The 18,253-nt window shown below is 37.6% G+C and overlaps 1 pseudogene across 1 annotated transcript in view; it reads left to right on the forward strand.

The window, feature by feature from the left end:
* Window positions 1–2,875: 2,875 nt before the first annotated feature.
* The window catches only part of LOC103700826, a 34,993-nt pseudogene continuing 19,615 nt past the window's right edge, over window positions 2,876–18,253 (forward strand). Inside the window, exons 1-7 of the transcript XR_005506596.1 lie at window positions 2,876–3,160; window positions 3,436–3,809; window positions 3,928–3,937; window positions 4,039–4,282; window positions 12,033–12,120; window positions 16,009–16,065; window positions 18,110–18,169. The product of XR_005506596.1 is annotated as an uncharacterized LOC103700826 (transcript). The remainder of the gene's footprint in view (window positions 3,161–3,435; window positions 3,810–3,927; window positions 3,938–4,038; window positions 4,283–12,032; window positions 12,121–16,008; window positions 16,066–18,109; window positions 18,170–18,253) is intronic.

The raw sequence follows: 18,253 nt of genomic DNA on the forward strand, positions 1-18,253 counted from the left end.
TCGCCCCTTTCCTCCCCCCTTTTCCATCGTCCCACGTCGTGAATAGGAAGAAACTCCACCCTCCTTTCCTTCTTTCCTTGCTCTCTTCTCGAACCCTAGCTCTAGCCGTCTTCGTCGAAGCCGGCGCGGCCCAAACCGGAGGTTCCACCGATCATGGTAAGCGTTTCTTGTATTTAATGTTTAATTCCTGGTATCGTTCCTATTCGGGTGAGTTTTTCTTGGTAATACGGTTTCCAAGATTTAATTGGTCTAAATAATGGCTGAATTATTTCATCTAAATCCAGCGTCCCGCTTTAAATTTCATTTCTTTTAATGTTTGTGGTCAAAGTCCCTATTTTACGGGTTAGGGCAAACGTAGTAAATGGTTTTTGTTAATTTTGATAATAATTTAGAGCAATTGGTTGTTCTTTCTTTTAATTTTAAACGGGCAAGCTTCGAGGTTTTGCTATCTTTTACCATTTCCTCTAAAAATTAGGTTTAAAACATACTGAAGTGGTTAAGCTACTTTCTTTTAGTTTTCGGTGCGGAAAGTTTCCATCTCTCTCTCCCCCCTTCCCCCCTCTCTCTTCCTTTCTTTATTGCATTATTGTTTTTATTTTTTTTGCACTTAAGCTCTTTTTTAGGAGATGGTTAGAATTTCAAATAGAAGTGCCGCTGCACAAGGAAGATTATTTTCTTAGTAGCAGCAGTTATTAACTGGCAGGGCTGAAAAAAATGGGTAATATCGGAAACACTGGATCAAACTGCACTTGGAGTTTTAAATTACATTTTTGCTTTCTTCGGTAAATTTGCTATTGTGCAGATGAGTACTATCTGTTCTCTCTGGATTGATTATTGAATCCCATTGTGACTTGGTTCTATTCAGGCTTCTTCTCATCTGCTACTGGGACCTATTTCCTAATTTTGCCTTCACAATGTTTCAACAAGATCAAATTCCTTTCCAAGGATATCTACTATTTGCTAAAGAAATTTTAAAGAAATGTAGAAACAAATATAATTAGTTCTAACACAGGTCATGATAATTTAAGCACAATCAGGCCCCTTTTTTTTCAAACTTTTTGCTTCATGCATAAAAAAGTTCTAGATGTCACTGTGGAAATGAGACATTCTTTTAAGTTTTAGATGTCACTGTAGAAAACATATAACCCACTTATTAAGGTTATTTAGGCCATATGGCAGATGCCACTTCTGAGTGTATATTGATGCATTAGTTCATTTATTTTTAACAACACCTGATCATAGTCAATTTGACTTGAGCAGACTTGTTTTTCCTAAGTCATTGCCTTCCTTGGTGACTCGCTAATGCTTTTCTGAAATATGCTAGCTCGCACTTTCAGAATGGAACATCTGAGAGTTGATCTTTCAAGAAGCAAAGGGAAGAAACCTTCCTTTCTTTCGCTTTATTCGTGTTATCCTTGGTTCTTGAGTATACATCATGTTATAGTAAATTTTCCTGGCATTTGTAGATTTTTCTAAACCACATCTTTTGTTGTGTAGTCAATTTTCTTCTAGCTTTCATGCAAAGCTGGAGTAGGAATCTTAGTTTCACAATTGACTAGGTTTATGCTAAGGCTGGAGTAGGTATTCAATTTTCATACAGTTTACAATTTCTGAGATGATTATGCTATTAGTGAATAACTCATGAAGCATTTTTCTTCATAACTCTTAATTAAATGACAAAAGGGTCCTCTTATACTTTAGGGGTCAATTTCTAGTTTGGAATTTGCCATCCATTGTTTGGAGTAAAAGAAATCTAAATTTGCACGTATAAAACTCAAACATGTTTTCTGTAATGGTAATTCTTGACTGTTCAAGTGCTTATAACTTTTATATTTTGAAACATACCTGCTTGGAAGGTTGAGTAAAAGGGGAAAACCATCAAGTAAGATGTCAATTTTTTAGATTCTAGGAAGAATGTAGCTGTAGCCATGGTATGTAATTCATATCACTAGGCTTGGACGGATATAGGTATGAATGCAGTTGTTGACAGATGTAGGAGTGGAAAAGCTGGCTGTGCTGGAGATTATGAACTTGAATAAAAAAATGACTGATTTAATGGAATTCACAACTTGAACCCAATTATGGGATGACAATTTTTAGAACAATCATAGACATGCGCACAAAGAATTCAAGTTTCAGCAATATCAGTTGATTTAGATATCGCTGCTGGTTCCAGCTATTTTCTCAAGTAGCTTCTTCTTCTTCTTCCTTTTCTCTTTTTTTCTTTTTTTGATTATTGCTGAACTCATTCATAATTTAACATGTTTTATGGTATTTGTTTTGGTGCCCGATATTTTGCCAAGGAAGCAACCATTTCCTTCAAAGCTGTTTTGCTGCAACTTCCACAGCATTTGTGCATAGTTATTACAATTTTTTCCCTCTTTTTTCAGGATGTCATTATCTGTTGCCACTGAAAATGTAGAATTCAGTTATTGTGGACACGCAATATCACCACTCCTTTTGACGATTTATCTGCAAGCAGTGAGTTGAACATGGAAGTAGAGGATGATGAGGAAGAAGAGGATATAGACTTCAACCCCCTTTCTGAAAGGGGAAACCCTGTCAGAAGCATCATCTGGTTGAGTTCAGAACAATGAAGGTCTAATTAATAAGTTGACAAAAATCTATGGAGTCGCGACGCAAGATGCAAATGTGGAGATACTCTGTTGTAGCACAGATTCTGCAAATGAAGATGAGGAGACTGTGATGCAAACTAGACTCGCATTAGAGATTCTTATGGGAAAAGAGTCCATTTCAGTAAAACGCAATGCACAAGAGAACTAACTACTTCCCATGGAGGCAAGGGAGGCAGGTTTGACTTGTCATGAAGGATGCATTATGAACTGACTCTAGAGATGGGAAGTGATGCTGCTGATTTCACAAAAGAGAGTTGCTGGAGCAGACTACAAGTTCTTTAGATCCAAGAAATTTCCAGGAGCTCATTGTGGAGATAAATAATGAGGATGCCATCTGCAAACGCACGAGAGCCCGCCACTCCCTTGCACATTATACACTTGAAGAACTGGAGGCGTTCCTTCAGGAATCTGATGATGATGACGACATGCAAAATGCTGATGATGAAGAAGAATACCACAAGTTTCTTGCTGCTGTTGCTGGAAGAGCTGATAATAAACAGACAGGACAGAAGGATGTAAAATGTAGATGAAGATGAGAATGCTGCTGATTTAGATTGACTTGGGGACTCACTAGAAAGTGATGTTGATGAAAGTACTATAATAACAGAGGTTGAGTGACAAGCAAGAAGGAGATGCTCATAGACCAGTAACCAGGCAGAACAAACGTTTAAGGGAGTCTCCGAAAACAAAAAGTATTTCTAGGGCAGGCAAAGATCATTACGCCCTATATTGCCACTTGTCTCAAATGCACAAGTAGCTCCTTTCCCAGCTCTGGGTGGCAGTTCTCCTCTCATAAAAGCTTTACTCATTGCCCACCATCATTTTCGGAGCTGACTTAGTTAATGGTTTTACAACTGAGCAAATAGGTCAGCTGTACTGCTTAATTCATGAGCATGTTCAACTTCTTATTCAGGTCTTCTCTGTTTGTGTTCTTGATCCATCGCGACAACAAGTTGCACTTCAGGTCCAAAAGATGATTATGGAGATGGTTGATAAGCATGAAGAAGCATTAGCCTGTAGAAAAGTTCCTTATCCTCGCTCTTGCTTTCAGCCTTCAAATCTTTGTTCATCACTGCATGTTGATTTTCATCAGATTCCAGAATTTTCTAATTGGACACCTTTACTTGATAACCTGGTGCTATCATTCTTGATGTTGCTCCACTTCGCTGGTTAAGAGTTACATGACTGATGTTTCAGAGGGTAAGCGACCAAATATATTGTGTACATCTGTATAGCTTGTTCACAACCTGGCATTTTAAATATTTCATATAATTGATGATTGATTTGGCAGCTGTTCTGAGGTATAGACAAAATCACGTGCAAGATGTCTCTGACAAAAGTCACTTGAAAAGAGTACCACTTTTTCCATTTCCATGTTTGCCTCTCATGGTGAAACAAATAACGTTCACCTTGGGGTGCCATTACCACTTCTTCAAAGACGGCTTCACCACCTGCTCAAGTACAGCCTAAAAAGTCATTGGCTGCTACACTTGTAGAAAGTACCATGAAGCAATCAGTTGCTCTTGTTCCACTGGATATTGCCAGATTAGTGCAGAGTTTTTTCCTCTGTTAATTCAGCACTATTTCCTCATAAGCCTCCATGCCGCTGTTGCCAATCGTGTGCTTTTCACTGATGCTGAGGACGGGTGCGTTTGATTCTTTAGTCTTGTAATGACATTTGTTAATGAATTGAACTTTTCTTTTGCTTTCTATTTCTTTGCTGAAACTTTGTTTATATTACTCTGCAGCTCCTATATAACTTGTTTTTCACGTTTATGATAGTTTATGAAACTATAGTTTTGCTAATTACTTTGGTAAGCTTAATACGTTCAAAGGTTTAGGTAGTCTAGAAATGTTCAATGCTTATCTGCACTCTAGCTGTTAACTGAGATATATCATGAAGTTTGATCGTATGCTATGACCAAGCAAAGGGGTAAGTCACATTTGATCGTCTAAGAAAGAGGACCAGTGCAAATGAAGAAGGAATGGAGCTTCAAGCTGTCTCACATGGTTTTTATCTATAAAGATCAATCATCAATATTTGTGCTGCAGAGTACCAAATGTATTGATTTGGAGGATAGTATTTGCATTGAATAAGCAGGAAAGTAGTGTTTTTTTTGCTTTTCCATTTCATATTGCCTTCATCCTTTTAATCAAGATTTATAGTAGGAAGAAACATAATTCTAACCAAGAAGATATGCAGTTGATTTGAAACTTCATGTTTATGCACATGTTTGTAGGGGGGTGGGAATCATGGCCGAGAAATGTAATGATATGCTAGCTAGGTTTTTGATGGGAACAAGACCTAGTCATAACTCACTTATCCCCACTTTTTTTTAGTGGGTGGGGACAATTTTGGCCGAATATGGTAAGTTTGTCCAGTTTAGTTCTGCTAGTTTCATCTGAACCTAAGCAAATCTAGCATAGATATTTTGTTTGAAATATTTGTTGTGGTGTTCACATCAAATAGACTTGCTAATGGACGAAAATCCTACTTGGCTTGTTCAAGCCCATAACATTTTGACGGGCCTGGGACCAAATTTTAGGCCTGATGGGCCAGGCGGGTGGGCGTAAAATATGACCTGCATGTTGAATGGACTGGACTCGGTTTAGGTCTGCCCGGTTCGAGCTAGCCCAACCTAGATTCTATATAAATATTAGTCCATTCTTCGAATCCTAATCCCTTGTTTGGAATCCCAAACTTTGCTCTCATCGTTGGAGATGGTGATGGCCAGAAAGTTGATCGGTGGCAAGCCCCACGAAAGCAGTGGGTGACGAAGGCGGCCTTAGGCACCGACAATGCAAAGCTCTCCTTCCATGCTGGAAGTCGACCCCACTGCTTCCGCCTCGATATGTGCGGAGATCCAAAAGTACAAGAGGAGCATGAAGCTCCTCTTCTGCAAGCTCCCCTTCCAACACCTTGTTGGGAGATCACCGCTCGCTTCTAAAGCTCTCTTGCCGCTGAGGTCTACCTCATTGCTCTCTTTGAGGACACCAACCTTGCGCCATTCATGCCACGCATCACCATTGTGCCCTAGGATATCCAACTTGCCCATTGGATCTATGGCGAGAGGGCCTCATCCTTCCCCAACTAATGCTATGCCTCTTTGTATGTAATTTTCCCTTTTCTTTGCCTTCTAGTTGCTTGGGATGTGAACAAATAGTGATTTGTTTGTAAAATGAAGCAAAGGAAGTGGATGTATGTTCTAAAATCTTAAAGCAATGATGCTTTCTATCAAAAAAAATAGAAATGAAAAGAAAAATCTAGGAGGCCCAAGGACTAGCCCGAAGCCTGAGTAAGTATCGGACTCGGGCCTAGGAAGTAGGCCCGATGGTGGTCGGGCCGAGCCCAGGTTTGATAAATTTTAGTTATATCTTGGATTTGAGTCTGGCTCGAACTCGGCCCGGCCTACCCGCTAAACAGTCGACTATCAAAGTGGGCCTCTCTTTTTTTCCTTAAGTACATAAGCCATACGATGTCACTTGTTGATATTTCTTTCTTTTTTTTTTTGAGTTAAAAGAGAAGGATGATAGACCTAACAATTGATGGCCAAGGCATCCAAAAGGACCCTTAACACAATACTTTAAAAGATTAGAGCATAATCACCAAAAAAGTCACCATTATACATTGTAATGGTTTTTCCTATATCAAATAAACATGACATTCCGTAATTACATTCATTTAATTAAATAGTCAAACTTTTTTTTTAAAAGATAAAGAAATGTCTAAATTTAGCATGATGAAGGTAGTCATAACAAGTATTCACAAGCTTTAAAATCATTGAATATTTAATTTTTTGAACATCTTATGTTAAAAAATAGATAATATATATGTTTTTGGTAGAAAAATGTATAGAGTAAGGTTTGCCATACCGATACGCTGTACCATACCCGAGGTCTGTTCAACTGGCCTGTACTGGCCGGTTCAGCCGTACATACCGGTATCCTGGGACTGTATGGTACAATCTTTGAAATGGTTCGCATCGTAGGAAAGAAAAAAGGAAGAAGAGAAAAAAGAGGAAGAAAGAGAAGAAAGAAAGGAAGAAGGAAGGAAGAAGAAGAGAAAGAGGAGAAGAAGAGTACCGATTCGCACATGCCTCAGGCTGACCCTCCCGAGCACCCCGACGAGGGTCACCCCCTTGCTCGTTGTTCTTTCCTTCCTTGCTCGCGGAAGAAGGGAAAAAGAGGAGGAGAGAGGGGAAAAAGGAGAAGGAAGGTGAGAATGTTCGGGAATAAGGAAGAAGAAAAAAAAGAAAAGAAAAAAAAGGGAGCGCATGTGCGCGAGAGGGGAATTGCGCGCCTAGCTCGCGCCGCGCGCGATTCCACGCGCAGGAGCAGTTAGGGAGCGCCTGTGCGCGCGAGAGGGGAATCGCCGCCCAGCTCGTGCCGTGCGCGATTCCACGCGCAGGGAACTGCTCCTGCGCCGGTTACCCGACGCGGCAGCGAGCCACGTGGGTAGCCGTGTGGGCCATTTAATGCCATAGATGGCATTGGCTTTAACGCGTACCGCGTGCATAGGTTTTTTTTTCCTTCTGTGGTTGGCCGGTTCATCCCCAACGGTATGCCGATTGGCACGGTTCGGCGTACTTTGACATACCATATTGACACTCGCTACATCGAGCTATACTGTATCAACCACGTACCGATACTATAATAGGATGATACCGGTATGGGGTTCGTCCAAGATGGCAAACCTTGGTAGAGTGCCGGTGCTTTATGAATTTTACTTTTATGCAACATCAACTTATGCCTAGAATTGTTGAAAGTACAAGAGATATAACCCACCCATCACAAAACATCTAAATGTTGTATAGCAATTTTTGTCCTTTTATTTCTTTTGATTCTTTCAAAATTTTAAAATTCTCTCTAGTTTTTATATCCAAACTTTGAAACTTGAAGTGAAATTTTTAAGCTAGACTCCAGAAGCCTAGCAATACTGAAACGGAAACCATCTTCAGAGCTTGTACCAAAAGCTCTCTAAAGTTTAAAGGACTAGGATCGTGTGGTATACCTATAAAGTCGTGTGGACTCTTGTAACGGTGGAGAGGAGATGATTTTTTTAAGGGTGTTTTGGTCAGGCATGGCTTGCTGCATAGCAAGTAGAAGGGAGTTGATATACTAGAAGATATTTGGACATATTTTGGTGGTTGTTTGATTTTTTTATAGGTGTTTCATTTGTGAAAAAGCAATGTGAACGAGTGCTTGCAGCATGGGGATCCCATCATTCTTTTGACATGAGGCTTTAAGAATTGGGGATGGGTGATCCATTGCTTGTTAAGTGAGGTAATGTTGGTCTACTAATTCTGACTTGATAACTGCCATCATGATGTTTTTTGGAGGGTCTGGGTTAGGTGGCCATAGGTTGGACCAGAGTCGGTGGAACCGTCCCGAACCGGACGGTTCAGGGCATACTGAGCCGTACTGGCAATGGACTGGGATGGTTCCGGCAACGAAAACGAAATCCGTTGACGGAGAGGAGAAGGAGAAGGAAAGAGAGGAAAAGAGAGCGGGCGAGGGAGGAGAGGGAGAGGGAGAGAAAGGAAGAGAAAGCAAGATGGAGGCTGGCAGGCGGAGGGCCGGCGGCAGAGGAGGGCTCCGCGGCCAGGTCCTCTGTTTCGTTCGAAACAGGGGTCCAACTAATTTTTTTAATTCGCAACTTTTAAGTGAAATCGGCAAATCGCTTGCGGACTTCACGTAAAAGTCACATATCGCGAAATTAAAAAAAGAGTCGGGTCCTCTGTTTCAAACGAAACAGAGGACCCGACCACGGAGCCCTCCTTTGCCTCCTCCGCATAGGTCGCCGCTCTCCGCCGGCCCTTCGCCTCCACCACCCTCCTCTCTCCCTCTCTCTCCCCTTGTCTCTCTCTTTCCTCTCTCCCGTTTGCCCTCTCTCCGTACTGCTCTGTGCCGCCGGGCAACCGGTCTGGGCCCCGGTTCCAGCACAACAAACCATGGGTTGGAGTGATGCTTTGAGATACTGGGTCAGTGACGTCAGTCCACGGGGACCTGCTTAGTGTTGGGAATCTATAACAGATCATAGGAACCAGCTAAAAGTGCTAATATGAGAAGTGTTACAAAGTGATGAGGCTAAGTGGTAATTGATTTGTTTGTCAATGTGTTAACCTTTGAAAACAACTTATAACTAATTTATAAATGTTTATATAATTCATACATTACTTATCCAAGAGGAGACCTATAAAACAGTAAGCTTGTTATGCATGATTTTAATTTACAGAGAAAATGCTTAAATTTTTGTAGAAAACAGTGCAATATGTCACTTGCCTTATGTGGCAAGGAACAAGTTAGTGATTAAACCTCTACTGAAACATGATGTACAAACCTGATTTCATTATATGAAAGATTAGGACTTATAGATGCCATTTAGTTTCCTTGCCAACTTTGAGATGACCACATTCTTCACCTTTTTTTTAGGGGGTGTGGGCGTTGTGGCTAGACTTCTCTTGCATCGTTGGAAAGTGTAGCAGAAGATGGTCAACAGAGTGGTAGTTTGCATGGTTTCAAATCCAGGTTAGACGTCCCACCAGATGGGGTACCAAATCAGGTGCTAGGACGGTGGCTTCGTCCTGTTCCACGGGAAAACTGGGGCTGCCCATCCAATGGGATTTGAAACCTTGATAGATTGAGGTTTTGTGTTGCACTAAGTGAGATTATCTTCGTGCAGAAAGTTCGTGCTACTAAACCTCATTGACATTTGGTAATGATCAAGTTGATTAAAAACAACAATATTTTTCAATCTACTCTTGATTTAGTGTAATATCAGTTCTTTCATAAGAAGGTTGACAGTTAATGAACGAATCATTGCATGAAGTGGTAGATTCCCAAGCTGCAGTTTCATCAGCCCTTGGAAAGATGCCTGCTCAAGCCAAAGTTTGCATGCAAGACTTGAAAAATGTAGGAAAAGTAACTGCTAAAATACTACAGACACAAATCTGTCCAGAATCTAATCCTCTCTTTGCAGATTGCACTGTATTTTGAAACATAACCCAAATTTTAAATCTAGGCTGGCTCTTGAGGACTTTTCAAACACCAGAGACTGATTTAGGCCCTATTTGGGGGAGCTGTTAGTAATAGAGCTTTTGGAAGTAGAGCTGTTGGAAGTAGAGTTGTCTGAAGCAGAGTGTTTATAAAAAGCTGTTTGCTGTTTGGTAACTACATTTTTAAAGTGCTGTGGCATTTTAACATGTATTTGGTAAACAAATTGAGAAAATACTTTTGTGTGACAAAATGACCATAAAGGACAATCATATCAATTATAACAGAGCATAATAAAATATAGTATTACCAATATTACATTACATAATATTAATGTAATGTAATATAATATTATTATAATATAGTACTATAACATTATGTATTATAGAATAATAATTTAATATAATATTAAATTATTTAACATAACATATCAATGTATTATGATATAATGTAATATAATATTATTTTTATAGTATAATACAATAATAAATATATAAAATTATAATTATGTAAATTAATTTTTCATCCTTCTAATGACCATTTATCTCTCTAATAAATTTTCTATCTAGGTGATAAAATTGGTTAAATAATTACTAATATTTTTATTTATTTATTTATTTATTTAGATCAGATTATTTGCCACTCACTCATTATTTTTTTTTATTTTATTTTATTTATTATTTATTATTTTATTTCATTGAAATATAGAGGGGTCGCCGACCATGGGTGGTGGTCGGCATGGTGGCTGCCACCGTGGGCAGCCACGAGCTCCCAAAACAAAAAAAAAAAAAAAAAGAAGAGGAAGAAGGAACAGAGGCGGCAGCGTTGAGAGGGAGATGGAGAGGATGGGTGAGAGGAAGAGTCGGGATGAGGATTTTGGGGGGAAAAAAGTATGATTTAAATGGGGGTATTTTGGTCCAAAAAAGCTTCTCGACAAAGTTGAAAACAATGTTTTCGGAAAGCTCCAAATTAGAGCTTCTCCCCAAAAGCTGTTTTCAGCTTTTCACAAAAGCTGAAACAACTTTCCAAAATTTTTACCAAACATTATTTTTATCTAAAAGTACTTTTGGAGGGCCAGAAAGTGCTTTTTAGCCCTCCAAAAGCTCCCCCAAACAGGGCCTTAATCATTGACATGTCCTACACTGCTATAAAACTATGATTTAATCACTCACATGTCCTACACTGCTATAAAGCTAAGGTTCCAATTATTTCTGTGGAAGGATATCATGGACATTTCATGTTATCTTGGACTGGTCCTATGGGCAACTTCCTAATCAATTGATCTGGTGCTTTAAGGGTATATTTGGTTACAAGGAGATCAGTGGAAAAGGAAAAAGGACAGTAGAGTTTTTTCATGGAAAGAAAAACTAGAAGTATAGTAATAAGCTTTCCAAATCTGTTGATTTTCTATTGGAAACAAACAAATGGAAAACTAATTTTTCCAAGAAAATCATCTTTCTTGCAATCTGACATACCTTAAATTGAACTAGATTTTTCCCTTTGTCTGAAAGAAATGCTAACATTACTTGTATCTGTAAGGTGACATTTACAGGTATATAAATATCACATGCAAATCTTAGCAGGACAAGAATTAGATAGGACCAAGGTCCGCAATCTTAGTACTGGTATCGTATTGAAACTTTATTGGTTTGGTATGTTAAGGTACGGTATGATACACCTCTCTACGAAAGAGCTTTTTAACCCATTTTTCTCAATTTTTATCTCGGATGCTTCAATGCAGGTTGGTATAGGTCAGTACACACCTCAGTACACCTCGGTATTGCCTCGGTACAAGGTTGGTACAATGTGGTACAGATCGGTACACCTCGGTACATCTCGGTACGGGATGGTATGCCTCGGTACGTGGATGGTACGCCTCGGTACGGGACGGTACGTCTTGGTATGGGGCGGTATGGGGCTTGTACCAACTTGAAATTAAGTTTTCGTACCGGTATCCTCCTGGCACGTGTATGGTACGCTCCCGTACTGATGGTACGACAGACCATGGATATAACTATATTCCTTTGGTGGAACTCTAAATCTTCCTTAGGTGCATCTTTGTTCTTTATTTCATAAAACCTTCTCCTAATCAACAAAATTGTGATTTCATGTAACTCAGATATTCAATGTTTTAAAGCTTAGATTCTTGAGGCTCGCCTAAGGAAAAATTGTGGACTCATCTCAAGCTTACGAGTTTGAGAAAGTAACACGACACTGCTTAAATAAGTGAATCCTTTAGGGATGCGAAATCTTCCATCACTGTATTGCCTCTTCTTGTGGAATATCCTCCTCCATGCATATAATGCTTTAGTCTTCTGCATAATCTTGATTAGTAGTATTTTCATTAAGTTGAACTGAACAGTTGGAATGTCAAGCTTTTCGGTTTTTGATGTCAATGCGCAGATTATTAGCAATGGGATTGGTGGAGTTACAATAAATGACTGGGGGGGCAATTCAGCGTCATTTTCTTCCTTGTAAAACGAAGCATCAGGTTCTTTTCATTCTAGCTTTATAGTGCCAGGAAAAAAGGAAATTTCATTCATATATATATATATATATACTCATTTACTTTGCTTTAATTTTTTGAGCCATTGTGATCATAATAAGAGCCGTTATATATCAACTAGCAAATTTTGTTGGATTTGTTATCTTTTCATTTATTAGCCTTTATCTTGATTATTTTATATTCAACTGAAAGTTACATTTTCAACTTTAGTAAAGTTTTCTTTCTTTGTTGCTACAATTGGTTTCGGAAGTGACTAAGATAGATACAAAGAGTTTGTGGGACAATAGCATTTAGAGATTATGAAGTATAAAAGATGATAATATGCATTTCCATAGTGACTATGAAAGAATGAAATACTGCAGTTCTTAGGGAAAATGCCCTGTTTTGTGGGTCATGATGAGGCATCAACATAGGGGTAAATTCTTAGTGAAACATTCTTTTGTTGTGGGATGATAAAATTTCTCCCTTGTATGGATGGGAAATGATTGATGAGAAGAATAGTTGGTGTTCTTACAGTAATGAATTTATTGCTGATTATGTGATAAGCAAATGTGAAATGTCCTACTATATGTGAGACGCAAAGTTGCCAATTATGCTTTATTTATCTTGTTCATATCTGGAGGTTCAATTTATGTTACCTTCTGGGGTAGGTGTCTGCCTTGGATGATTCTACATTAGAATTTGTTATCAGGGAGACGTAGAGAGAAGGGTCTCCACTGAAAGAAATTCATAGCCACAAGATGTCAATTCAATAATATCATTACATACTGGTTTTTTCCCTGCAGTTCTTTGTCTTTCTAACCTATTCTTCTCTTGCTGGGTTTGAAATTTACTTTAGGGGCCTAGTGAAATTTCTTCTTTTTAAATTTTTGTATGTTTGATATTGGTTAGCTTTTGCCTTTTTAGAGATTTTAACTTTATTCCATGAAAGTGGATAAGTATTTTTAGTTTTACAGTCTTAATGGAGTGTTCTTGTGGGTTCAAACTTTATAACTGACTCAGCATATTGTTGGAACTGTTGGTAATTAATAAGTTTGAGAAGATCAAAGTTTAGGTGTAAAATGATGCAAACTTTGCGGCAAAGAGGAGATAATGAATCATCAATCAGGCAATGTAATTGCTTTTCAAAGAGGTTAAGTGATTTCCCTAATCGCTTTTCTTTAAAGGTGTATCATTTATGGAATCTCTCTTTTGACCTAGTAACAAGTTGAGATTTTAGAGTTGTTTTTTTCTTTTCTTTTTCTTCTATTTCACATATTTGCAATTTGTTTTGTCTAAGACCATCATTAAAAGGCCAGTCATATTACTAGGCATAAGCTTCATGGATTTTCTTTTATATAGTAGAAATCTTAAATTGGATTTTGCTACTTTAATTGAATACTGATTAGAATTTTTGAATGTTGGGCAATCCAAGGTGCCACAAAAATATTGAGAACATAAGGAAATGCGATCAAAGTTGGCTTAAAATCCTCAGAATGTCCATGCAAAGCTTATAGTGTTTCAATGACAACTTTACCAGATGCAAATTTAGCATCTGAGTTCATAAACAACAACATTAAAAGACATTTACCATGCATCACCTCCTCCTATTAATAGTGGAACCAAAGCCTAATATTTATGTGCCAATGAAAGGCACAGCATAAGGCATAAAATATCTTCTTCAATCAGCCTATTTATGCATTTGCATCATTTTACATATTTTTGCTTCTGAGTCTCAAGACATTTTGGAGAGAGAAAGAGGGTGAGCCACAAGTTCCCAGACAATGTTTGAGAAACGTGAACTCTCTTAGGTCAGTGTATACGATATATAGACAAAGACTATGGGCTCTATGGTCATTGATTGATAAGTGAAAACTTTTAGCTATTAGTTTGATGGGAGAAGCTCCAAACGTCTAGGTAGTCCTATGATGCCTTGATCAGGAGTCCAACAAGACATTCCACTCTTCTTCAAAAGCAAGGCTTGGTCCCTCCAATTACATATTCACTTTGCTTACAAGAGCGAAGGGAAAAGAGAGGGACAAGCTCCAAGTTATCCATAATTCAATTCTTTGCAATTATTATTTTTTGAATAATATGACCATTATCTGAGTATCATTAATTTTTGAGATGGCACATGTTTTGTTTCGGTGGTGTCTAGCTCCTTACATATGACTTTTTATGGAGCATGATCCTCTCTACATGTGATTCTGGGCCATTTGGTTGGAAAGAAGTCTTTTAGGGCATGGTTATTGTCTATAGTCGTTGAAAATCTTTTTTCTTATATTGGACATTTCTTAGGGACTGGGAGTGGATTCTTTGGATATAAGTAGAAGATGTAAAATTCTTTATGGGTTTATTATTTTGTTTCATGGTTGTTGTCCTACTCGTAGTTATGTGGTTTGATAGTACAAGAACCTTTCTCTGTAATATTACATATTGCTTAGTGAAATGATTTTCACCCTTTACTAACTATAATAAAACTCATGCAATTCCAATGCATGTGGTAATTGCAGGCTGTTTTGGAAATTTTTCTTACATTAAATCTTTTTTTTTAACATTGCTTTTCTGCCAATAGTACTTGCACCTTAGTTAGCTGAAGCAGTAGCCAGTTTCATGCAAAGTTAACACAGCAGCAAATCTCTCAAAAATGTTTAAAAATAAGGAAATGCATAGGAAACAGGTGCAGAAATGAGTTATCAAATAGATTCCAGAATGTGTGCGGCTCCTTAATTAGAAGTTTTCTGCTACTAAACTCCATTGTTGCAGGAAATAACACTTAGATCACATTGTCTACTTTTGGTGGAAATCAAAACATTGATCGGTTTGCTGACTGATTTTAAGATATACGGGAATTGCAGTTCTCATAGAAAGACAATTATTCATTCAATAATCTACATCAACTATCTCTAGAAGCCCTAACTATGAAGTTTTTATAAGGGAATGGCCATAATGTATCCAATTTCCATATTAACATACTTAATGCAAATTTGTAATAACCTAATCAATTTTGTAATGCCACTGCATGGTTGGAATAATTAGGATCCTTTTCGAAAAACTAGTCCAAAATATACACTATTGCTACGTAAAATACGTGAGGAGATTGACTTCCATGTCTAGTTAACAGACTTATTTCTTAAAAAAATTACATAATCCTCACAACGAGCTTAGAACTAAGATTTGGAAAATGAACATTTGAGTCCAACCTTTTGAACTCAAAAAACATGTGTTTCTGCTACTTTTTGAGTGATCCTCGGCGCCCACATTCTTTATGTAAACCAGCTTCCAGATTGTGGTATGAAACTTCAGCATGGAGGATTACAGAATTTGAGGCGTGCATTCGGGTAAAAGAGTTTTTGTTTATGATTTATTATGATCTTTGCTCATTATTGCCCAACCGAAAATTAACTTGAGTTTTTTGCAGGGATAGAAATACAATGTGTTCCTATTTGTTTGTTTGATGTGGCACTGATATCTTAAATGAGACAATTGCATTGTGCATTAAAGCTTATCTTTGGTGGTTGTAGAGTACTTTGTGTGATTCACTGTGTTTATAGACCATCGAAATAAGTTTAGCTGATTAGATAACTATTTTCAAGTGGACTTTTATCATGGTTGCTTACCTAATGTGGCTTTTGCAATTAGTTGCCATGATATTGGCATCATGGTTTTTTGTGTGTTGTATTTGTGCATATCTTTCACTTTATGAATTATTGTTGCTTATATATCTGAATATTTGCAGTTGTCAGTGTTCTTCGACTAAAGCCTGATAATTCTTATAAATTCCTATGTATCCAAAATATGTGGTTGAGGGCCATCTCTGTTACTAGAGTAATTGCAATTATTCTAGTTTTTTGCTGTAATCTAAATTTTTAACATGTCTTTGCATGACACAAGATTTTTGTGAGACAGAAAAATCGCAGCTCCTCCAAAGCACCTGAGAATCCAATTAAAGTAAGTATCTAAAACTTTTGACGAGTGAATCTAATGCCAGATAATTTATCTATGTTCCTTCTTTACTTATAATCCTCTTTTTCTTTGAACACCATATTTGTCCTTTTATTCTTTTCACCAGTATTTGTATAGTGCAGCTGGTTTAGAAGTTAAATAATTGATAAGTATAAGTTGATTATTTATGTATTTAATGTCGTCTAAATCTTAATTTTTCCCTTCATGTTGGCTATTTTCAAATAAGTTCCAACCCTGTTCTCAGGTCAATATGCTAGAGGTTTTTGACCCCCGTGTCTTCCCAGAAGGCATTTAGTTCAGTATTTGCTGACCAATAAGACCATTTGATCCTTGTCTTCCCAGTTAGAGATTTTATTTGTCTTAAATTTCCATTTGGAGACTGCATATTAAGCTTTGCTTGAGTTGGTCTGAGGTAATTTTCTACATACTGGTCCTCAGCATACTTCAACAGAGAATAGTATAGCCATTTTTTTAGTTATTCTAGGGCATATCCCAACAGAATGTGTTTAAAAAGTGCTTGGTCTTGGGATTTTTTGAGAATTTCATTTTATATTTTATCAATGTCATGGTTGATGCTCCTATTGTGCAAATGACATGGACATCAAAGATGTGAAATGCAGGAAATATTGAGCATTCCCAAGATAATTGGGTAGTCTTAGGTTATTGGCTTTAAATCCCAATAAATGACATGATACTGGTGTATGAGTTTTTATAGTGCTTGTGTCTTAATTACCACAGACCATTTCCTTGCTCAATATTTGTTGCCCACTACTTTACACGATTCTCTCCTGTGGATTTAGGGCCTCCTTTCGGTTCTGGTTTCTTTTGTTACGCCACCTCCTTTTTCAATGATTATACAGAACATTGGTGTCTTAGCTTGCCCTTGATGGATGAAGAATTGGAAAGAAGCAAAATATGGTACTCTTCGTTGGCTCAGTTAAGCCTCTCAATTAAATCAGTTTAAGCTAAAACTTGCCTTTCTTTTGGCACTTAATTCTTGGTTCTTTTCCTCTGTCTATGCTCCTTCCATCATAACTGTTAAGGACATTTTAAATGATTGCTCCTTGGCTTCATGACTCCAACTTGCATCACCATTATGGGTAGGTTTTGCTAGTAATGGACATTCTAGATTTCATAAAAGCTTCCTCTCTCCTCTCCTTGCCGAATTTATCTTATCTTGAAGTTCCATGTTATTTTAGGAATTCAATGTCAGGTTGAGGTCAGATGCAAAATGTTTTTAAACTTTGACACATATTAAAAACCACATAGATCCCATATAATTTTGGACAAGGCTTCCAGACAGTTTAAGGTTGCCATTACATAGTGAAAAAATGTAGCTTCTTTACTTCCTTTTATGTAATTGAAATCATAGGAGAACGTATTCTAAGTCTAGCAAATATATTGGAGAATTCGAAGGCTGAAAAGTTTGAATTTCATTTTATTAGCTATTTCTCATCCTTGCTTTCACCAAATTAGGCTTGGAAACTGAAGTTCAATTGGTAATATTTGTAGACTTTTGAGCAGAATGAAAAAAAGGGGTGGAACTTGATGCCTTCCAAATATTGTTTAATCAAACTCTTAATAGTTTATCATTAATGATTGCACGGCTGCCTGCTCAGAGTTTTAAACAGGTGAGTATTTTCACAGTATGGGGGAGTTATGCCCAAGAAAAATGGAGCCAAAAACTGCATTAGACTTCTTTCTGCCTGGATAATGTGTACAGTTCTGTTGCTTAACTTTTGGATGGTAATGGAAGAATTACTCTGGAGTTACATGACTTCTAGCTTCAATACCATGTATTGATTTTGATGGGGTTGGATAAAGGAAGGCCTCTTTAAATGTTAGTTTAGGTTTTTCACAAATACTTTAATTTATATCATGATTTTTAGCTTGCATTTGGATGTAATACAGAATTGTGACATTTATGATTTTATTGTTTTCTGAACTTACATGTTATGCTGTTTAATATGGGGTGTTATTGTATTTTAGTTTTGTGTGGTGTCTTGTTTCATATATTAACTTGATGCAGGCTGTACGACGCATGAAGACCTCTCCATTAACTACAGATGAAAAAGCACGGATCTATGAGGTGACTTTATTGGGTTATACTGCCCCCTTCAACTTTTGATAGAAAATCAGTTTTGCTGTTATATCTCATCATATTGTTTTTTGC

The sequence above is a fragment of the Phoenix dactylifera genome, chromosome 16, assembly GCF_009389715.1.
Source record: "Phoenix dactylifera cultivar Barhee BC4 chromosome 16, palm_55x_up_171113_PBpolish2nd_filt_p, whole genome shotgun sequence".
Taxonomy (NCBI): Eukaryota; Viridiplantae; Streptophyta; class Magnoliopsida; order Arecales; family Arecaceae; genus Phoenix; species Phoenix dactylifera.